Raw genomic sequence first — 24,197 nt, forward strand, 5'->3', positions numbered from 1 at the left:
TGTTTTCATACACATTTATCCACTGGATTTTACCTTGAAGACTTCTACTAGGTAAGCTGGGCAGCCCTGTTCTCTTCCACTCACCACTGGATGAAATGAGGCACAGAGAGATTTAGCAACTTTCCCTTAGTGACACACTGATGCAATGATGAAGTTGGGACTAAAAACCCACAACTCCCTAAACCAATGGAGGAGAACCAGTGAGAAAGACCCATAGTTGCTTGTGGGCTGAAAGATGCTCACTGCCTCAGAAAGTTCACATTTTGTCAAGCTTTGCTGTTGTTTATATAAAAACTTCACCCAAGTTTCAAAGCTGTAACCATGGAGAGGTCCACAAGCCACAGAAGTCATATTTGAATTCCCAGAACGTGCTGCACTAACTTACACTAGGCCCAAGAAGGAAAGCTTGAAGCCTGATGGAAAAGGACAGGATCCGTCAGGGCATTGATGTGACCAGGCTGAAAAAGATTCAAATAGACGTGCTCCGTCTCCGGAGACAATTAGAAAACAGAGTGGGGGGCCATTTGCTAGTCTCTCTCTTTGTTTCAAATGTGGCTGTTTAAATTTGAATTGAATGTGTTTGGGGATTTTCTACAAAGGGAGCCACTTGGAAGGCTGCTGTTGCTTGTTATCAGTCATGTTTTATTATTGAGAGAAGGAACGCCCAGGGGAACTTCAGAGCACACACACACACGGGCAAAAAAAAATGGGAGGGGCTGATGCTCAATACTTCTTTGGTCCCATGGTGTTCAAACACAAAGACGTGGTGCTCATGGATCCATTAAAGATTCAGTACAGAAGGAGAATATTCTAAAGTACTTTGGATGGGTGTCATCTCAAAGATGGAGCAAGAGTGTCAGTGAAGGGAATTAACCTACCCATAGTTTTTAAGCACTCACCTTTGACTATTACCTCCTGAGTCAGACAGAAATCAGGAGAATCGGATCTAATGGTGTTCCTCTGAAAGTGTACAATTAAGTTGTACTGGTAGAAACATGCTTATAGCAACGAAAACCCAAATAGATACCTCAGGCCCGAGAATTGATAAATAAGTGGGACAGACTGGTGTTGTGAAAATGTGGAGAAGATACTTAAGAGCCACGTTAAGTTATAGACAGAAAGGAACCGTCAGTAGCAGCATTAAAGGGGTGATGGGGAGGTAGCAGCCAAAGTGCTGGAGAATAGAGGATTATAGAAGTAGAAAAGGCAATATAAGTTGGTTATAGGCACCTGCTGCTTCCATTTTGCTCATACCTTTTGTCTTTCCAAAATCAAATATTTACTTTGTCTCCATTTGCCATTCTAGCATCTAAGTCAGCTCCAAATGAAAGAGGTAGGTCACTTGAACTTGTCATATTGGACATATTCCCAGCTGTTATAAAGGGAGCTGTATTTCATATATACATAGTATTTCATGGTCAAGAACATATAAATATATCATGTATTTTATATATATATGTGTGTGTATATATATATATATATATATATATATATATATATATCAGGGTTTCTAGAAGTTTAGAAGCAATGATGTTTAGTGGAAGCCGTTTAAAATACACTAAGTGCTTTAAAATTTTGAGGAGTTATTACTAATTTTCTCTGCATAACTCTGCAAGAGGTATCCAGTTTAGAATGGGATTTGCAGTTTCAATTTGATTGGACTACCTGGTAAGAGGTAGGCTTTATCATTTCGTTATTGCAGGCTGTGTCTTTTCACCAAGAAGAGCAGAGATTGGGCAAGGTTTAGCCAAATCTATCTAGCGATAGGTGTTAACCCTTGGAATGTGATTTTAATAGCCAATAGGTATTTATAATTAATGTGCAATAACTCAATTATGCACATCTCTTTAAATTTAATAGGCCCAGATAAGGTAAGATCATTAAGCACCCAATTGAATGTTAAACACATATATTTGAGGTTTAACGACTGTGCAGCAGATGCAGGATGGATTATGGGATTGTTAAAGGGCATTAAGAAAGTTGTTAATATTGTGGGGGTATTTAATTGATGTTTTAAACAATTTATCCTTTGAAATCTGCTCAAAATGCTGTGTGAAATCTGCTCGGGGAGCAGGAGCATACTTGACAGCAACACGGTTTAAACCCAACCACACTGAAGGAGACACACCAAAACAGCCCCTAATTAGTGTGAGAAATGACAACAACACAACAAAAGCCACAGAGTGTCTCCAATGACAGGTGCAGCAAATAACAAGGCTGATGAAAGATTTTGCAATTAAAGATTCTGCTATGAAGATTAATGGAGTATTATCTTAAATTAATGTAAGGCGGGTTATCAGAGATGAGATTCTGCCTTACAAGTTTCCCTCCTTTCCTGCTTCCCTTCCCCTAATTCATTTCTAGGCCTGAGAGCTCTCGTTACATCACCCAATAGTCAAATGATTTTTTACTTTACAGCTTCTGTATTCTTTTTCTGACTATCCATGATCTTTCTTTCTTTCTTTGGGGGTCTCTCTTTCTCTCTCACTGGAAAGGTCAAAAAGAGGGTTCCAAACAGCATCAGTGTTCTGTCTCCTACACTCAACATCTCACTGAGTTCTCTTACTCTACAACAAGGTGGTTGTGTAAATTCCAGATTAGACTTGGTCACATAAACCTGCAATATTCAAGGTTCCCTTTTTCTTTTTTAAGATCTTTTAAGTTTTTATGTATTTGACAGACAGAGATCACAAGTAGGCAGACAGGCAGGCAGAAAGAGAGAGAGAGAGGAAGGGAAGCAGGCTCCCTGCTGAGCAGAGAGCTTGATGCGGTGCTCAATGCCAGGACCCTGGGATCATGACCTGAACCTAAGGCAGAAGCTTTAACCCACTGAGCCACTCAGGCACCCCTCGAGGTTCCCTTTTTGTTGAATTTCATTTTTTATTAGAATATTTATCTTTGTGGTCATAATTTCAACATTTTTCATTCATTCTACCCAAACATACTTATTGAGTATCTACTGTATACCAGACTCTATTCTAGACATTGGAAATATAGCAGTCAGTAAAACAGGCAACATCTCTGTATTCATGAAGTTTACGTTTTAGTTGAGAAAAGAGAAAATAAACACAAAAGTGAGAGTATGACAGATGGTGATAGATTCAGTAGAAGGAAAGCAGATAAGTGAGAAAGGGAATGCCAGGGATGGAGTTTGTTATTTTGGAGTGATCTTACTACAAGTGACATTTAAGCAGATATCTGAGGGAGATGAGGTGAGGAATGGTAAAGAGGTGTTCACCTCTTCATCAGAGATGTGGTGAAGGGTTAAATTACATAGGAATTAATGGAGAACTTAAGGACTTTAGCTTTTACTCTGGATAATATAGAAACCCACTAGAGTCTGACCGTAGGAAAGACATAAGCAAATTAAATTTTAAAATCACTACACTAGCTGCTATGGAGTAGGCCACTGTAGTGGTCCTGGAGAGGAGGAAATAATAGATAATAGAGATGATAAATGATAGTGGTTGTGGTCTAGGTGGTTGTTTCACAGGAGGATGACAAGTGTCAGGTTCTAGATATACTCTAGAGATAAAACCAGACACATCTATTTGCTGACAGATTGAATGACTCTAAGCTTTTGGGATTACACAATGAGAAGACCAAAACTGTCTTTACTGAGGATGCAAGTTTGGTTAGGGATAAACAAGTTTCCTTGTGGACGTGTTAAATGGAGCTATCAAGTAAGCAACTGTATCTTAGAGTCTGGATTTCAGGGATATTTTCTAGGATGAAGATATACACTCAGAAATTTTTGGCATATGGATAATAATGGAAGCCATGAGTCTGGATTAAATTACCTAGAAAGTGAGTGTAGATGGAGAAGAAGGGAGGTCCGAGAACTGAGCCATAATGGTTGGAGAAATGAAGAGGAAGGAAGCAAAGAAGGCAGAGAATGAGCAGTCATGCAAAGAGGAAAGAGGCTAAGGAAAAAAATGAAGAAAATGTTTAAGTAGGGGGAAATGATTGATTGTGTAAATGCTGTTGGTGGGATGGGTAAGATGAAAACTGAGACGTGCATGTGGATTTTTAGCACCGTCATTGGTAACCTGGTCAGGAGCTACTTCAGTGAAGTTCTAGTTAGAAGACTGGTTGGCATGTAGTAAAGAGACAGTGGAAGAGAAGAATTGGAGATAGTGAGAATATAAATATCTTTAGGAAAGCATTGTATAAGAAAGAGAAAATAAATGGAATAGTACCTGGAGAGGGATGTGAGCTCAAGAACAAATATACTTCTGAATTTGGGAGAAATTGTAACATGTTTATGTTATTAGGAATGATCCAGAATAGAGGAGACTTTTATGATGCAGTAGAAAGAAGGGACATTGCTAGAGCATCATCCTTGGGTAGGCAAGAAAGTAAGGGACCTGCTGAACAAGCCATGGGGTTAGGTGTTGATGGGACCATGGTCATTTCATTCATAGTAACCGAAAGAAAGCAGAGGTATGGATGTAGATAAAGGTAGTTTTGTAAATATGATGATAGAGAAGTCTGAACATTCCCTTCTAACTGCTTTTACTTTTAAAATGTATAGTATATGTTAAATCAAAAAAATATAGAAAATGATATGAGAATTCACCATTTACATGAATTTTAAATATATAGTTAAAAAATAAAATAAAATGTGTACTTAAATAGGAGGTGAGGCCACTAGCTAAGAATGAGGAAGGAGAAGTTGGAAGTGTGAGGACAGAGCAGAAGGCAGGAAACTGTCATGAGGAACGAGGGGAAGGATATAGACTAGGGAAATAGAGTAGGGTTGCTGAATGATATTAACAGTTTTCTTGAAGCCAGTGGTCATGAATTGTAAAATGATCAAAGAGGACAGATGTGGATATTTTCCCAGTAAGTGTGGGTGCAGAGATGGTAGAGTTGTATATAACTAGGTTTGGGATTTTTGCAAGGTGAAAAGAATAAAGAGAGAGGGACTGTGGAGAGGTTGTCTATAATGGTGTGGTTAAAAATAGTGGGTGATAGAATTTAAGCTAGGTGTTGGGGGGATGCAAGAACATGAAGGGAGGAAAGGACAATTAAAAGGGGGTATGACCTTTGGATTTTATGTCCCAGTGGGATGATTGATTGCTCAAGTTAGGTACACGGGGAAGTGAGATGGAAAATAATAGATGGTGGTTACATAATAAGCAAGGTGTCTGAAGATGACCATAGCAAGGATATAGAGCTAATGGTGTGTGGTGACAGGGTACGTCTCCTCACTGACTGGTGTGGAGGGAAGAAGGACATAGTATTGTTCTGAACTAGAAGCAGCAGGACATCTCCAGGGAGAACATCTCTCCCATCTAGTAGTACTGAAGTGGGGAAGGAAGTACTACAATAGGAGAGGGCCACCAGGGAAACAGTATCCTCAGGAGAGAACAAGATTTGAGGTAGAAAGCAAGAAGAGGAGGATAATTTGAGAAGAAATCTTGTGATGAGGGATCATAAGTTCCAGAGGGTATAAAAGCAAGGTATTGGGAAATAGGCAGGGTTTGGAATGGAGTGCTATTAGGGGTATCCAGAGCAGTATGGACTGGCAGGTAATGAATGATAGAAGGGTCTTGTAGTGACTTCTGGGAACAGTAATTAAAGACTTATCCTGATAGCCTACAAGGGAGATGGTGTTGAGATTTTAGGGATTAGTTTTGGAGTGGGGGACAGAAAGGAAGGTAAAATCTTGTCGAGTCCAATATTGTGAGCTCTTGTCTTCATTTCATTTCTGTTCTCCATAACCTAAGGCTTGAAGAACCTCCTGTTGTGCTGAGAACCTCTGCTGTCAGCATTGGGGTTTCTCCATCCCAAGTTGTTCTAATATCTTGCTCATGAGTGCTCACAAGGTAAGAGCCAATATTGCCCCTATAGTGTCTGGGACATGAAGGAGCTGCAGCAGCAGGAAACGAACAAAAATTGAGTCAATGACCAGAGCAGCCCCTAAAGGGGCTTTGCAGGTGGCACTGGGCTCTGTTGGGGGGCAGCAGAAGCAAGAGTAGCTCTTCAGTAGGGAATAACACTTATAGGTGCCACCAAGAATGCGAGCTACCTAAGACCAGGTGGTCAGGATGATGAAGTAGCGTGGTTCCTTGGAGCTAAATACCATTGCCATAGTTTGACACACAGTCCTGGTTATCTCCAAGGTTGAAGTGACCTGTAGAAAAATGGTTTACATATAAGAAATATAATTCAGGGCGCCTGTGTGTCTCAGTCCAGTTAAGCATGCAACTCTTGATTTCAGTTCAGGTCATGATCTCAAGGCCATGGGATTGAGCCCAACATCAGGCTCTGTGCTGGGCATGGAGCTTCTTTGAGATTCTCTGATTTCTTCTGCCCCTTCCCCCCTCTAAAAAAATGTAATTCCTACATAATTTACATTCATATTCATGTATATGTGAATACCTCATGAGAGAACAATCACTGTTCATACAGTTACAGAGAGATGAATTCTGTGACTAGGCAAAAATTGCATGTGTTTGTCTCTGTGTGTATGAGTGTGTGTCATTGTGAACTTGCCCATTGCCAATATCTAGCTCTTATCATAGGGCAAGACATTTCTGTGATTTGTGTTTTCTTTCTGCCTTTTCCATGATACATAGCTGGCCACCAGGATAGAGGTCAAAGTCCCAGAGTGCCCTTTAGCCTGAGTTGAGCTGTCTCTACCAAGCTGTCATATTCATTCATCTTCAGACTTCCCCACATTGTGCTGCATGCAGCCCCAATCCAGATTGCTAAAATGGCAGGATAGCGTGGTCATGGAACTCTACTATTTCACCAGCAACACAGGGAACATTTTTCCCCCCGATCAAATGAGATTCAGTTACATGTCAAGGAAAACCAGCATCAGCAGCTTGTGTCATTTAATAAAACCTAAAGTTACAAGTGTCCTGAATAGTTCCCTTAGAAGCTATTTTAAGTGGACAGCCCTTCCCCAGAAGCCCCGTGAGTGCAAAATAACAGAAGTTAATTTTAGCAAGCACTTTTTAACCTACATTTGGGGACAAAAATGCCAGGAAACCTATTATATAATTGAAGTAAAAAGAAACCCTCTGGGTGTGACAAAAAGTTGTCTGTCTCAAGTTACTGCAAATGGAAAAATGATATACTGAGGAGCTTGCTATTTGAGAAGTCCAATAGTGAGAAACTTTATTTGCTGAGAAGGCAAATGAGGTACCCAGGTGTGAAAGAAAACTTTATGTACTGGGTAGCAAGGGTGACAGGTATTTATGCTGCTATTGGATAATTATGGTCCCAGGTTGAATCAAATCTTCCATTAGAAACAGGATTTCCACCCTGAAATATGGAGATCAAATTTCAAATTTTTCATCTGTCAGAAACTCTGAGAGTCCTAAATCTATATGAGCCCTGAACTCTTTACAAAATCAAAGAGGGACAGCAAAAAGGGATCAGAGTTGTCCTACCCCTTCCTCACCCATTCAATGTTCAAGCTGATTATCTTCATAGGTATCTGACCCATTCTCACACCTACACTCTGTGTGACCTACCCCTGTTCCTGGCCTCTTGTCTCCTCAACCCTCAAGTGGCTTCTTTAGCACAGAATTGTCTGCTTGCTCTCTCACTAGCTGGGTAACTTTAGCCAGGTCACTGGATCTCTCCGAAACTCTTTCTCATCTCTAAATGAGTTGAAAATATAATTCCCATTATTATTGAGTAAATTATGTAAGAAAAGGGTAAAATTATTTTGTAAATTATGTTATACAACTATAAATCAATCTGACTTCTTTGAAAACCAAACAGACAACTAGATTCTGACCTTAGTCTACTCTCTGCTTGAAATTAGTAGCCAGTTTCTCCCCTGACGGAAGTGACTTTCCTGGCAGATACTTGTTCAATTATCCATTCATTATAGCTGTGATGGACACAGCTTCCATTCCTCTGCTGCCATAACTCCTTCCATCAGTCCCCTCATGGTTCCTTGAAGTACCCTGTAAAGGGCACTAGCATTCTCTATCCTTCTAAGAAGATTCCACAATTCTAGATACCATACGATTTCTCTTTCTCAAGTAACTTATTATTTTTTTAAAATTTTATTTTTTTTAATTTTAATTCCAGTATAGTTAACATTCAGTGTCATATTAGTTCCAGGTGTACAATATAGTGATTCAACAATTCCATACATCACCCAGCACTTATCACAAGTACACTCCTTAATCCCTATCACTTATTTCATCCATCCCCCACCAACCTTCCCTCTGGTAACCATCAGTTTGTTCTCTCTAGTCAATTAACTTTTATTTTAGAATAGCTTTAGATTAACAGAAAAAGGGCAAGGATAGTACAGAGAGGTCCCATACACTTAACTTTTGTTTCCTCTAGTATTTATTACCTTATGTTAATATGATACATTTGTCACAGTGAATGAACCAGTATCGGTACATCATTATTAACTAAGGTTCACAGTTTATTTGAATTTCCTTGGTTTTTATCCAATGTCCTTTTCCTGGTCTAGTATCTCATCCAGGAACCCACATTACATTTAGTAGTCAAGCCTTCTAAGATTTTTCTTGCCTATGCCCATTTCCTATGCACAATCCCTAATCCCACCACTTGACACCAATTTACTTAACTATTTAATTCCAGTATACACGCATAGTGGTCTCAGAATTTTAGCCCATACTCTCATGGGAGACTTTTCAACTAAAGTACAGTACTTCTGTACAGTTCTTTTTGCCTTTATTATTACAGATACCACTTATTTTCAAAATTACTTAGGTCAGAACATTTTTTTCCCTCCAAACCCAGAATAATCAAATTCATAGAAATAATGAACTAGAATAGTAGTTATCAGGGACTAGGAAGAGGAGAGAATGGGGAGTTATTGTTTAATAGGTATAGAGTTCTTGGGGCACCTGGGTAGCTCAGTCAGTTAAGTGTCTATCTTCAGCTCAGATCATGATCCCAGGGTCCTCGGATCAAGCCCCATATTGAGCTCCCTGCTTAGCGGGGAGTCTGCTTCTCTCTCTGTCTTTGACCCTCCCTGCTGGGTTGTGTTCTTTCTCTGTCTCACTCACTCTCTCTCTTTCAATAAATAAATAAAATCTTTAAAACATAAATAGATACAGACTTCCAGTCTGGGAAGATGAAGAAGTTCCAGAGGTGGACAGAGATAATGGTTGTGCAAAAATGTGAGTGTAATTAATGCCAGCTTATACATTACTAAAATAATAATTTTATATTATGAATACTTTACTACAATTTAAAAAAAGAAATTAGTTGACTCTATTTTGTAGGGGTTTGTTCTCTATTTTCTTCCATTGAATTACATGTCTATTCTTTCACTAACAACCACACTGTCTTATTACTGGAGTTTTATAGTAAGTCTTGAAATCAGGTTGTGCTAGTCCTCCAGCTTTGTTCTTCAGGATTGTGTTAATTATTCAAGGCCTTTTCCCATTCCATACAAACTTCACAATCAGTTTGTTGCTATCTACAGAAGAGCTTGCAGAGATTTTCATTTGGATAGCACTGAATTCCTAGATCAAGACACAAATAAATGGGAAGACATGTCATGTTCATGGATTAGAAGATAATACTATAGGATGTCAATACTACCCAAAGCAATCTATAGACTCAATGAAATCGTTATCCAATTGAGGACGTGTCCCTCTATTCCTAGTTTGCTGAATATTTTTATCAGGGATGGGTTTTGGATTTTGTCACATGCTTTTTCTGTACCAATTGATAACATCATATAATATTTGTTTTTTAAGCCTGTTGATATGATCGACTCCATTGACTGATTCTTGAATATAGAAGCAGTCTGGCAGAGATAGAAAAAAAATTCTTTTAGGTGTAGTAGATGATTTTTCTTTTGTGTACATTGTGGTATTCAGTTTGTTAATATTTTGTTGGAGATTTGCATCTAGGTTCATGAGAGATATTCACCTGGAGTTTTCCTTTTTCCCAACATTTTTATCTGGTATTGATATAGGGTAATGCTTACCTCATAGAATGAGTTAAGGAATGTTACCTCTGCTTCTGTTTTCTGGAAGAGATTATGGAGAATTTTTTTTTTTTTTTAAATGCTTAGTAGGTTTCACCATCTAATCATTAGGGCTTGGTACTTGTACCTTTTTGGGGGGAAGGTTATTAACAATTAAAGTTACTTAATTCATATAGAGCTATTCAGTTATCTATTTCTCTTTTTTATGCATTTTGATAATTTTTATGGAATTAGTCCATTTGATCTAAATTTTTGAGGGTTTTTTTTTTTTTTGTATAATCTTGTTTGAAGTCTATTATCCCTTAAATGTCCATGAGATCAGTAGTGATGACCTTCTTTAATTTTTAACATTGGTAATTTTTGTTTATTGGTTAGCTTGGCTAAGAATTTATACTGATCTTTTCAAAGAATCAACTTTTGACTTCATTAATGTTCTCTATTTTCCTGTTTTCAAGATTTTGTGTTCTAACTTTTTATCATCTATTTTATTCTGCTTCCTTTAAATTCAAATTGCTATTCTTCCTCTAATTTTCTAACTTAGAAAATTAGGTTATTGATTTTGGATTTTCTTCTTTTCTAAAACATTTATTTAATACTATGAATTTCCCTCTAAGTACTGCATTTGCTGCAACTCACAAATTTTGATAAGTTATATTTTCATTTTAATTTAGTTTAATGTATTTTACGTTTCTCTTGAGACCTCTTTGATGTGTGGATTATCTAGAATTGTGCTATGTAATTTCTAGATATTTTCAGCTGCCTTTCTGTTATTGATTTTTAGTTTAATATGTTTGTTCTAAGAATATAGCTCATATGATTTCTATTTTTTTACATTTGTAAGGTGTATTTTATGTTCCAGAACATGGTTTATCTTGGTGACTACTCCATGTCAACTTGAGAAGAATATATATTCTGCTGTTGTTGGATAGAATTGTGTACGAATGTCAATTAAATCTAATTGATAATGTTATTCAGGTCATTTATATCCTTACTGGTTCTCTGACATTTTGGTATACCAATTACTGACAGGGTTGTTGAAATCTCCAACTATAATGGTGGATTTTTCTCTCTCTCTCCTTTCAAATTATTTTACCTCCTGTATTTTGGTGCTCTGTAGTAGTGCATAGAGTAGTGCATACAAATTAGGATGGTATGTCTTCTTCAGTAATTACACTCAGCATGATTTTGTAATGTCCCTTTTGATCCCTGATAATATTCCTTTTTCTGTAGTTAATTTTGTCTAAAATTAATATATTACTTTGTATTTTTTATTAGTGTTAATGTGGTATATCTTTTCCATCCCTTTGGTTTTTGTGTATGCATTTTTTATTGTGGTAAAATACATATAAGATAAAATTTACCATTTTAAACATACAGTTCTGTAACATTAAGTAACTTCATTGTTCTGCAACTATCACCACCATCTGTTCTTAGAACTGTTTCAACTTCCCCAACTGAAATTCTGTATCTATTAAGTACTAAGGCTCTATTCCTTCCCCTGCCTAGTCCTGGAAATCATCTTTCTGATTTCTGTCTCTATGAATCTGACTACACTAGGTACCTCATGTAGATGGAATCACACAGTATTTGTTCTTTTGTATCTGGTTTATTTCATGTTAAGTTTCACCCATGTTATGGCATGTGTCAGAATTTCCTTCCTTCTTAAGGCTAAAAAAATTCTACTGTATGTATATGTCACTTCTTTTTATTCATTTATTTATTGATAGACTTTTGGGTTTTTCCATCCCTTTACTTTTAGCTAACCTGAATATTTTTACTTAATGTGACTTTCATATTAACAACTTATAATGAGGTCTTGTTTTTGTGTTTGTTTTTTTTTAAACCACTTTGACAATCTTTGCCTTGTAATTGGTGTACTTAAATGATTCACACTTAAATGATTATTAATATATTGGATTAATATCTACCAAGTTGTGACTTTTCTATTTAGTACATTTGCTCTTTATTTCTTGTTTCTTCCTTTTTTCCTGCTTTCTCTGAACTTGAGTATTTCATATAATTCTGTTTTATCTCTTCCCTAACATAAGAGTTCTACATCTTAAAAAAAAAAATAGTGTTTTTTTCCATAGTTTATAATGTACACTTATAACAAATTTAAGCTCATTTTAAAATAACACTATATCATTTCATATGTAATGTGGTACCTTACAACATAGTGTCCCTCCTTCTCACCCCTTATGATGTTGTCGTAATTACTATTACTGTTTTAAACAAAGTTATCTACATCAATTTTTTAGTTAAAAAAAAAAAGAGTGTATGTAGTTGAATTCCTACAACCTATCAGCTTTGTGATATAACACATATCTCAATTTTTAGAGATTGGTCACCGTAAGGTTAGTGAACCATATACCATTCTAAATTGAAACCATGTCATTTTTCACTAAAAACAAAGATGACTGATAAAATAATTTGCTTGCCAATGTTATTTTTTCAGACAACTGGGCTGGTTGATTTTCCACAACTGTCCAGAGTGACCATTGCAGATCGATGGTCAAGGTCTATTGATCCAATTTCTTCAATCCATTTCAGACATTATGTTGACTGGAATAAATGAACCATGTCTGGATAGTTTAGCAGTTATGACAAGCGTATCAAATTGATCATTCAGCAATAAATCTTTTGCTATGTTAGCAGTTCCCAGTTAGTTAGAAATGGGTGTGGTTCCAAAAGTTCATTCTAAACTAGTTGTTTGAAACTCAGAATGTATAACCAAGAAAATATTAACTTAAAGGGGGTTTAAAACATGAATTTAATTCCTAACCAGGCTACTATACACAAACTTGGTTAACCTATGTCTTGTGATCCTAGTACTGGAAAATACATATATAATTTGAGTTGCAATCTGACAATTGAGGATTGCACACGTTCTTCCATGTATCAGTTACAATAATGCTAGCTGCTATCTACAATTGATATTCCTAACTGGCCCTTCTCCAAGCAGTGATTTAGAGTTCTAAGTTTCTTCCCTCTTACACTCCTCAATTTTCAGCACTTGACTTCCAAGGTCATTAAGTTACTCTGCCTAAACATGTCAGTGGGGAAAGTGCATGATAATGACCCAAATTGAGGAAAGAGGACAAAAGGAAACTATGCAAAACGATTGGCAGTCAACTCTAGTGGCAAGCTAGGAGAAGCAGCTGAAGAGAAAACAACCAACCAGAACATCTTATTTTTAATATTCTTTTATCTGCCAGCAGCATTCAACTCTTGATCTCTCTATGCTTCTTGAAATATCTTCTCCATCTCTATCACACAAGACTATTGAGGTTTTCTTCTACTTTGACTTCATTTTGCCTTCCTGTGTTGTTACTTCTCAAGGTTTGGTTCTAGGGCCTCATCACTGTTTACTCTTTATTGTTCATTACGAGATAACATCTGCATCTTCAGATATATGCAATTATTATAGCTTGAGCTATATGCAACTGATTCACAAATTTATGTCTCCAGGCCAGAACTTCCCTTCATAGAGACAATATTCATATAGCTTCCTACTTAGCATCTTCTCTTGGAAGTCAAATCCCTTTAAACTCAATGTTCCCCTAGAAACCTTAATCTCCCTCACTCTCTTCCTTGTATCATATCGCCAAGTCCAGCAGATTCTAAGGACCAGAACCTTGCTGCTTAAAGTGTGATCTGAGGACCAGAGTCACTTTTGTGTGAGTCTTGTTAGAATAAAAGAATTCTAGGCCTGCTGCTGACCTACCGAATCAGAATCTACATTTGGCAAGGTTTCCAGATGATTTTTATGTACATTAAAGTATGAGAAGCCCTATAGTAAAAAACTGAAATCTATCCATCTGTCTTCATCCTTAATCCCAGTCCCTTAACTACCATTTTCTCTCCCCTGATTACTGCACTAGTTTCCTAAATCAAATACCTTCATATACTCTTCATCCCTTTGAATTAATTTTCTATCCAGAAGCCAAAATGTTTATTTCCAAACACAAGTAAAATCAAATAACACCCTGTTTAAAATGCTATATCTTAAGACAAAGACCAAAATCGCCAACTGGCTTACTAGAACTTTCAAAGTCTGTACCCTGGAGACTACTCTGTCTTCATTTCACATCACCCAAGGGTCTCATGTTTCTTTCCATCACAAGACTTTTGCACATGATGCTCTCTATGATCCCTTGTTTCCTTTCACTACAGTTCACTCAAACTTCTCTTCAGGTCTCTGTTCAGAATTCCCTGACAATTCAGGTTAGGTCATGTTCCTTTGTTACACATTCTTACATATGCTTTCTCCATAGTTACTTCTCCCTCAACCTTAATCCAAGACACAAGGTTGGTTTCTTCTAAAGGTCTCTCCCCTTAGCCTATAGATGGCCATTTTCTCCACAGATTTCTACATTGTCTTTCCTCTGTGTATGCCTGTGGCCTAATCTCTTTTATAAGGACATCAGTCATATTGGATTAGGACCACCTCAATGATCTCATTTAATTTTAATTACCTCTTCAAAGACCTTATCTCCAAACATAGTCACATTCTCATGTATTGTACTTTAGGACTTCAAAATATGAATTGGGGTGGGGACACAATTTAGCACATAATAGTGCTTCATTAGAAAAATATTATCCAGTGAAAATATGTACTCTAAATATGTAATTTAAAAGTTTCCTGTAGCTACATTAAAAAAAAGTAAAAAAATAAAATCAAACAAAATTACTTTGAATAATATAATTTGTTTAACATAGTATATCCAGAATAGTGTTTCAATGTTTAATCAATATAAACAATTAGTGAGACATTTTACTTTTTTTTTTTTTTGGACTAAGTCTTTGAAATCTGGTGTGTATTTTATACTTACAGCACATTTGAATCCAGGCACCACATTTTCATCAGAAATACTTGATTAATATTCAGGATTAATAAAATTTATAGTTGAAGAAGTAGATTTACATAGCTATGTAGATATAAATTTTTAGATATGAATTTTTAGATTTTTAGACATAAACTGATTTGCATTAAATATTAAGAATTTACTTCTGCATTTCATGGTCAATACCCATATATGTTAATAGCTATCCAATGGGACAGCACAGATCTAGAAGCTACAAGTCACATCACGTGAAACAGTAATGTTCTGAATGTCTCAACCTCTCTCAATGACCACGTGCTGTAATATTAACTATGCTTTTATGGTAAAGCCCCATGAACAAGAAATCCACCCCCCTTGGTAAATCAAATGGATTAAAAAAATTATTTAATACTCTCCAACTGCTTCTGATTTGAAGTAGTCAAACTACCTTTTTACATCCTAATTAACTTTTCCAGCCCTTCCCAGGAGGTTTATTAAGGACCATCTCAGGGGACTTCTTAGGCTGGGCTGTGAGCCAAAGTCTTCCAAATGCTTGCCTCCTGCCCCCCACCATCCCCCACTGGGTGCTAATGAGGATTGGCACAGCTGGAGATCTCACATCCTCACAGCAGGAGGCTGAGGCCTCTTCTCTTCCCAGTCCCGCAATCCCATTCAAGAAGAATCTTACGAAGGATATTTTTGTCACAGGTCAGAAAATGACCCAGAGTCCCAGGCTTTTCAGTGAGGGCAGTGAAGTTCTCACATTCACTTGATTGTGCTTTTGCTCTCTGAGGCTGTATCTAAATCCCCAGGAAGGCATTTCTGGGGTATGAAGACTATTTTCCTGATTTTCCCTATAGTCAGTGATCTAAGACAGGAGATCATTGGAAATCACACCATGGAGAGAGGGACAACGTTATAGATAGTTATAGACACTATTTCCTCTCCAAGCTGTCCTAGCGCCCTTGGGAAGAAACTCCCAAATCAGAAATTTTTGTTTCGATGAATGAGGCTTCTTCTCTCTATAGACAGGAAAAGCAAGGCTTCCAAATTTGCTCAGATTATGGCTTTCAAAAATCAGGGAAGCCAAAAATGCAAAATTCAGGCTTAGATTCTTCTGGCTAACAAAGCCAGCAAAAAAATGATATGATTACATTAAATTTCTCCCCACCCCTCCACACCCCTGCCAGTGTTCACCCACTACCTACTTTCTGTTAGACCCCATACTGCGTTAGGTGCTGCGGATGCATAGAATGATGAACTGGAGATAGTTCCTACACTCAAGGATTAGGTTTTTGCCTAATGTTAACATCAGCATCTAATGTATATTTGTCACATGCTCAAGAATTTTGTGGAATTCCACCTTGTATTATTTTCATTTTCTCCAAGAATATTTAGGAAGTATTACGTACATATTGTTGTTTACTAAACCTTTATGTTGAAAAAAAAAAAAGAATGAACAAATGAATGATATGAATGTGGTATTAAAAAGGGTGCTGTGCACCTAGGGTGATAGCATGAACCATACTCTTTTCTTGAGATAGTAGGAAAAAAGCAATGGATGAATAACTATGGAATCTGGAGGCTTTATCCTCTCCACTTCTTATTTTATGTAACCTTGGTTGTACTTTTAATATCTTTGAACTCAAACTTCTCCATCTGTAAAATGGGGCTTGTAATTGTAGCTAAATACGACAATTATGTGTGTGAGGAGCAAATGTGAAAGTGCTTCATAAGCTCTAAAGCTCTGTACAAAGTTAAGAGATTATTATGTGTGCTAATACATCCCTTCATTGGTGTGGCTAATTGAATACCAACTCTGCTAAAGGAAATTAAAATTAAACAAGCTGTATTGGACAATCCAATGTAGAAACTCAGCATGGCAGGCGTTTGCATTAAGCCAAACATAGGGAGAGGAGACCCTGCTGGAGAAAAGCAGTTAGATTTTGCTGCTAATTAGTACTTTTCCTTCAGGAGGTGGAATCTTCTCTCCCTTTTACAGATCAAATTACTCATGTACCCCTATAAAAAGCATGTCAAAGTCAAAAGTGCAAGCAATCCCAGTGCAATTTGCAGTGGGAATGGCTGCAGTGAGCCGTTAGCACACCATTAATTCTCAATTAAGTGCCAATTTGCACATTGCTGGGAAACAATTGCAAATTCTTTGTTTCTCCCCTTAAAGATGTCATTTGAATCCAAGAGAGCCAAAATCTAATGGCGGAGGATAAATAAAGACAACTAGAGATAAAATCAGATTGTGCCAAATATCAGGAAGGGATCTCCCACATTACCAACTTGCTGAGTCTTTTCCTGTCAGCAGGCAGTCTAATGAGACGCGGGGGTAGGGTAGACATCTATCATAATCCAGACTGGCAAGAGGAAAACTCATTTTTAAGCTAGGAGTTTGCAGTGGAGAAATTCTCTGTTCAACCTGAAGCAAGAAATCGGGACGTTCTATTGCCGAGGAGAATACATTCTTTCCTGACGCGGAGCAATCTTCTGTATAAATCCCAGTGCTTCAGCTGTGCCATAGTCCAGTGTTGGAGCCTGTCTAAAGTCAGTCAAATTATTTGCTTTTTGTGGCAAAGCCCCCAGGAGCAGCAACATCCCCCATATAGATTGCCAATAGGATCTGTGTTTCTGCACACATTCAGGAAAGCTGAACATGATGGGTCCCCAAATTAGTGTAACTCATCCTTACCCCAAATACATTAGACCTGAGGCTTTGTCATAATTTTTCATTTGTTTGTAGTTTATGTAATACATATCAAATCTCTGGTTTGGACATAGAAGGGAAGGGTAGAAAAGAAATACAAGTCTGCTTTCCAATAACTTACAATCTCAATGGACAGAAAATACACAGCGGCATGATGCATTTGGGTCCCTGGCAAGGTGACATATCGCTCAGTTGGGTGTTGGGTGGTGCCTGTAAGATGTGCATGAGCAGAAGCAGTTGGCTAGTGCTAAGCCTCCTGTAAACAACCCTGAAACGGAGGAAAGAAGTCATGCAGAATTTTCTGATGGCTTAGTGCCTGACTCCCTCCTACTATCTCCTGTCACTTCATCTACTTTCCTGGGCACGCATCCTTGATTTGGTTTTGTCAGCTATGGATTTGGGAACTCTCACCTTCTTCTCTTGTCGTATTCTAGTGAACTTCTGATATGGGACATTTGTTTTCTAGATTGAATACCCTTCCGATATTGCTGACCAATTCTCTTCCTTCTCACTTGAATTCCTGATTTGATCTTCTATGGCGCTGGACGCGACATTCTGGAAATATTTTTGTTCCCTAAAAACAGGGTTGTTAGTAGTAGCAGGCAGGACCAGGTATTAGCACAAGGGGGCTAAGCTCCCCTCAAAGTCATTTGGGACATTTTAAGATAGCCCTTGTATTTTTTTCAGGGTGAAAACAGGAGTAGTATCTACTTTGTTCTGGTCATTCTGGGACCACATTGCTTCCCCCCACATTTTACTGGGAAGTCATGCAAAGAATACCATGATTCCTTTGCAGTCCCAACCAGCAGGATATTTATATATCAAGCACACTACTCTTCCTCTTCGGACAGGTCTAACCTGCCTCTAGGGAAAATAAAAAACACAGTGAAAGGACTTAGAAACAGTGGAGCAGTGAACAGATGAGAATTTTTGCTCAGCTATTTATCTTAGTTTTGCTGAAGATATGGGGTCTGGACAAGTCAGAAAGCATATGTAAAAGATAGAGACACATATCCAGGTTGCTGGGGGATGGGATTGGGGATAGGGTGGTTGGATTACGGACATTGGGGAGGGTGTATGCTGTGGTGAGTGCTGTGAAATATGTAAGCCTGATGATTCACAGATCTGTACCCCTGGGGCAAATAATACATTATATGTTAATAGAAATAATTTAAAAAAAAGTCTGAAATTTTTCCATAATACTGGATAATTGATTAAAACGAAGTCACCTGCTTAAATCAATGGGTTCTAATTGTGATGTGTGCTTTGTGAAGTGTGTGATGTGTCTTGTGCACTCATGAAGGGCCTGCCTGCTAAAGTGCTGAATAAGCATGTGACCCGCTGGTATGATTTGATAGGCCCAGGGAAAGGCTCTTTGCCTAAAATTATCTCTTGTGATGGCCTGCTAAATTCACCTGTATTAGTGAGTTATTCTCACTTTAAGGCTTTATCGCACCTTACACCTTTCAATTTTCACAACCACCATAAGAAGTAGGTTTTGTTATAGTTCTGATTTTGTGGATGGAAAATTAAGCATCAGAAATATTAATAACTAGCAAATGTCAGGGCCTCCACATATACTCATGTTCTTTGATGTCAAATCTCATGTTACGTGTCTTGCCCCATTTTCCTGTATCGATAGAGTACCATTTAGCATAGCATTTGGAATGATGATATAATAGTGATTAAGTAACATTTAGACTTTCTTGTACTCAACTTTCATTAATGCTATCTCTAAGGTGCCAAGATAAAGGGTAAAGCTGGAGAGAAAAGAGTGAAGCTTGAGGATAAGGAAGATGAGATACACAGAGGGAAACTTATTTTCAGTCTAGGGCTTGTTAAAAAAGTCACGGAGAGAATAGTAAAGAGGGGTTAACGCTTTGAGAAGCATGAGTAGGACGGGTACCATTTCTCCATTGTCAAACCCCCTTTCTTATTGTTAGACCAGTACGTCCCCGTTTGAGGTTCAGAAAATGTGGTCGCCATATGTGTGTTTGATAATGACCATGCTAAGGCACTGCCAGGATCAAAAGTGCTCTGGGAAGTTTCACGAGCAGCGGCCATGGTTTGGGTGAACCGTGCATCAATCTTGCCCAGTTTCCTTGAAGCCAATAGTCTTTACAAAAATGCTGGTTGTTGTCAGAAGAGTTAAATTATTAGAAATAAGAATTATCTGCATCTCTAGAAATTCAAAGGCCTGGGGTGGTTGCTAATTAGAAGCTTGTAAGTTATGAGCTTGGGCAGGGGTTAGAGCAAGTTACTTCTTAAATCCATGCAGGCCTAGAGGGATGTCAAGGAACCCAGTCTGGACTGTGGCTGCCTCTGGTTATTTTGGTTCATCAAGAAGGGTGGGCTCTTCCCATAGAGGCATATCTGTGGCTATGTCTGATGGAGGAGATGAAAATGAAACAAAAGCATTCGCTTACCTCTCAGCCCTGAAACTCTCAAGTTGTTGCACCCAGGTGGAAACCCGAGGCCGGACTAAGGAGTCCAGATGTCAGGCTACCCGGCTCATTACACTTATGACCCACTTCTGGTCACTGGAGGGCATTTCCAGCAGGGACTGGCAACTGTGCACGCCACCAACTTCTCCCTAATTACTCACTGTTTTCTTCTGTCTTTTTTTTTTTTTTTTTTTTAAAGTTCATCTCATACATTCTTTTTTTTCTTCGTGCTCTCTGTCCCTTCCTACCCCAGGGTCTTTTTTCTATCGGAGGCCTCCACCAGCACAGTTTCTGCCATGACAGCAACTCACATCACTCACTACCCTGGTGCCGCCTCATCTTTGCTCTCTGGGGTTGATAAATATGTAGTTCTAGCATGAAAGAGACTGGGTGAACTCACTGGAGGCTTCTAGAGGGGAAACATCAGCGCTCTTTGCACACACTGCCTAACTGAGAACAGCTTGAGAAAATAAGTTCTTTGAAAAGAAGAAGGGAGGGGAAGGCGATTGGCAAAATAGGAGGAATAAGAGAAATTAGGAGGAAGATCTATTTTATGGAAAGTGGGACAAGCCCACCAGCATTCATTGTTTCAAAAAACCCTCCTGGAACAGAGAAACATTTTCCATGCTAAGTACGTGAGTTGAGGAATAGAGGCATCCTAAAAACTGGTTCTGTAGAGGTTTATTTTCTCTATACTTGTGGGGGGAAAGGGGCTTTGTAATGCTGAGAGCATTAGGAGGATTATCTGGGGGCTTTTACAGCCCATTTAGGAGACTAATCCTTATTTTTCAGACAGACATAGTGGTTAATCATAGTCTTACTTAATTATAACTGAATCTTGTCTTTGAACAAAAATCTAAGAAAGAATGTATTTTTAGGAACAAAACACCCCAACATTCTATTAGCAGGCTATCCTAATAGTACATGTATTCAAATGTGGTTAAGATTCAGTTTTCCATAAAATATACTATTATTCAGAATTTTCTATAATTTATCCCTTATTAGAGTTGGTCTGACTCAGTGATCTTTCATTTTGCCAGAAACCGAGTAGTAACTCACGTATTGTGGTTGAAATTAGCTAATCCCTTGAGGGCTACAGGGTAGAAGCTGGTATAGTATCTAATCCAAAGGATTTTGGATATGCAGGTTCACTGTCTTCTTACAAGCGGATTTCTGAGTAGTGATTTGATATCCATGAGTTTTCTGCTCCTGAATAGTGTCCCCTTATCTACACATCCTCTCATTCCCTCACCATCACCGCTAAGCCGAACTTTGTCATAAGGCACCCACACATTCCTAGGGCAGAATGCTCTGAGATCACCTGGTCCTAGTCTTTTGCAACACTGGTTGACCAGTAAGCTTATCAGAAAATTAGGTCGTTGAACAAAGTCCACGAATAAGAGATTTTTTTTTTTTTAAAGATTTTATCTATTTGTTTGTCAGAGAAAGAGAGAGAGAAAGCACAATCAGGGGGGTAGTGGCAGGCAGAGGGAGAACCAGGCTCCCTGTTGAGCAAGGAGGCCCATGCGGGACTCAATCCCAGGACTCTGGTGAGCCAAAGGCCAATGCTTAATTGGCTCAGTCAACCAGGTACCTCCACAAATAAGAGACTGAAAAAAAATTAAAATTCAATAAATAAGTAAATCTTTTGAGGAGAGCATTTAAAACTTAGAATTCTGCTACACTGCTTGATTTTCCATCAGCTTCCATGTCCTTTCTTCTTCAATCCCCTAATGAAGTACTGATCAAAGGTTTTCGCACTTCCACGTCTTTCTGCAAGTTGGCACTTTTTCAGTTCCCTTTTTCTGCTGAAAGCTTTCATGCTTTGTAATCCTTTTTACTCCAAAGACCTCTGCCTTTTCGGTGGAAGGACATTTGGCCATGAATCCCTGGGAGGCTGAGATTCATGGCCAGGAGGAAGAAGCAACCACTGCTCACGCTCATGCATCAGTAGGCACATCGGTGCTTATTCTTGCAAAGAAGATGAAGATTCCTAATGTTTTTTGTGGTGGGATCTCCTAGACTCAGAGGGCAGAGTTCTAATGTACTGGCAAAGCAAGGGAGCCTACTTTTTCTTTCAAACTGGAGTTATGGGATTGTGAGTTCTCCATCATTGGAGATAAGCTATATGCTAAGAAGCTATAGGCTCCCTTCTCAGGGCTTTTTAGTACACACATGCTTTCACAGAACACCTCTAAATCCATCGATGACTCCAAGATGTTGAGTTATTTTGTAAGGTATGGTACCAAGTGTTGTTGGAACCTTCTTAGGACTTTTCAGTTCTCACCCCAAACACTATTATTATTATTATTATTATTATTATTATTACTTTATTTGCTAGTTCCAATTCTCTCGAACTCAATTCAGTGAGTGTTTTTGAGCATCTACTTGGTATTGGGTGCTGTCCTGGCATCTGTAATTATTTTCATAAGTACTTTTTTTTTTTTTTTTTGGTGGTGGTGAGGTTAATGGTAAATAGGATTTTATAAATATGGTGGCAAACCTTGAATCAAAAACTAAAAAAGGTTAAACATGACCCAACTGACAGTAAAGACAAATTAGAAATTCTTAAATAACAGGATGCTATTCTTAACACTAATTATGGTGAGAGTTGTTTCCTATAAAGAGTTTTAGAGTCAGACAGACATCCCGATGAACCTAGGCCTGCAACTAGTACTGTGGTTTCAGTCAAGTTAATTCATATTTTTTGTTTGTTTGTTTAAGTAGGCTCTAAGCCCAGCATGGAGCCCAAGGCTGAGCTCAAACTCACGACCCTAAGATCAAGACCTGAGCTGAGATCAAGAGTCGGATGCTTCACTGACGGAGCCACTCAGTTACCCTAAATTACTTCATGTCCTTAAAACTCAATACCCCATCTATAAAATCGAGACAATATCATTATCAAAATATTAAGGTTAAATAACAAATTCATATCACTTCGTGCCCAGATTATATAAAGTTCCAAATATATACATTAATTGTCTTCCCTTCACTTGTGGTAGCCCAATTGAAAGTTGGGAAAAAGAAAGCTTTTTCCTGTCCTTGTTGGAGCATTTATAGTCTTTGTTACTGACTTTGGTGGTCTCAGGTTGAGTGAACAAAGAGTGAGAAGACCCTCAAACATCCAAGCCTTATTGGGATGAGAAGGAGAAGCATTTCGCCTTCAGGTCCGCAATCACTGCACCTGCTAAGGCTGTTACTGGCATAGCTGTCAGTGCCACAGCCCTTCAACCTGTTTCAGCTCCCACCTCCACCATCACAATGCTAGGGCTAAAGCTAGATGTTCTGATCCCAGGGCAGGAGATAATTTTTGAAGACAGAGCTGGAGTGAGTGCTGCCCTGGGCCACCTTTCTACAAATCCCAAGCACCAGTCCCAATCCTGGGTCTCCCAGGGCATAGTGAATTCCCAGAAAGCGGGAGGTAGACAGCTCTACCCAGGACTCTGCCTGCCTCTCTAGGTTCAGCCTTCCTGCACCCTCAGTAAGTCTTTCCATCTGTAGTCTATATAGCCTGTTCTACCCAAAATTCTTGCACTAGATTTTCAATGATGGCTTTTTTTCTTTTCTTTTATCTTTTTATAAGTCAATGCCTTTTCTTTAATGCTTCTGTCCTGGAACAACAAATACAAAACACTCATGGATTTGATATTATTAGCTTGGGTAACACCCCATTATAGAAGTAAAGTTTCAGAAAGAAAGAAGTGATTTAAACTACAAATACAATTAGAGGTACCTGAGAAAGTACATAAAACAGTGTTTAGTATGTATTAGGGCTTAATAAGTATTAGCTGTAACTTCCTATAAACCAGCCATTGTGTAAGTATTCTGTAAATATATTTTCATATTACCCTCAGACCAATCCTCTAAGTTACACATTGTCAAACCTATTTTGCAGATGAGGAAACAGGAATGAGGTATAAAATGACACGCTCAAAATCACAAAGCCGGGAAGTTACAGAGTCAGAATTTGAACCCAGGAGAGTCTGGTCTCACAGGTGGTTAGCTACCTCAATCAAATTTATAAGACAAACAAAACTGCAAGTCTCCTACGGCGTATTCAGTAAGAACCACACGATGAATTACAGATGCATGTATTCACTTCTTCCCCTACCTGCCAGGAGAACCACTGCCAGGTTTGGATGTCTCTTGTCTGGTGGGTGAAGTGTGATCTTCTTGCATGTGATGCATTCCCAGGTGCTCTGAGACTGGTGAGCCACGTGGCTTTTCAGTAGATGAGGCCTGACCCCTAACTGTTCTTGGTGGTA

The sequence above is a fragment of the Martes martes genome, assembly GCF_963455335.1.
Source record: "Martes martes genome assembly, chromosome: 15".
NCBI classification, from domain to species: Eukaryota; Metazoa; Chordata; class Mammalia; order Carnivora; family Mustelidae; genus Martes; species Martes martes.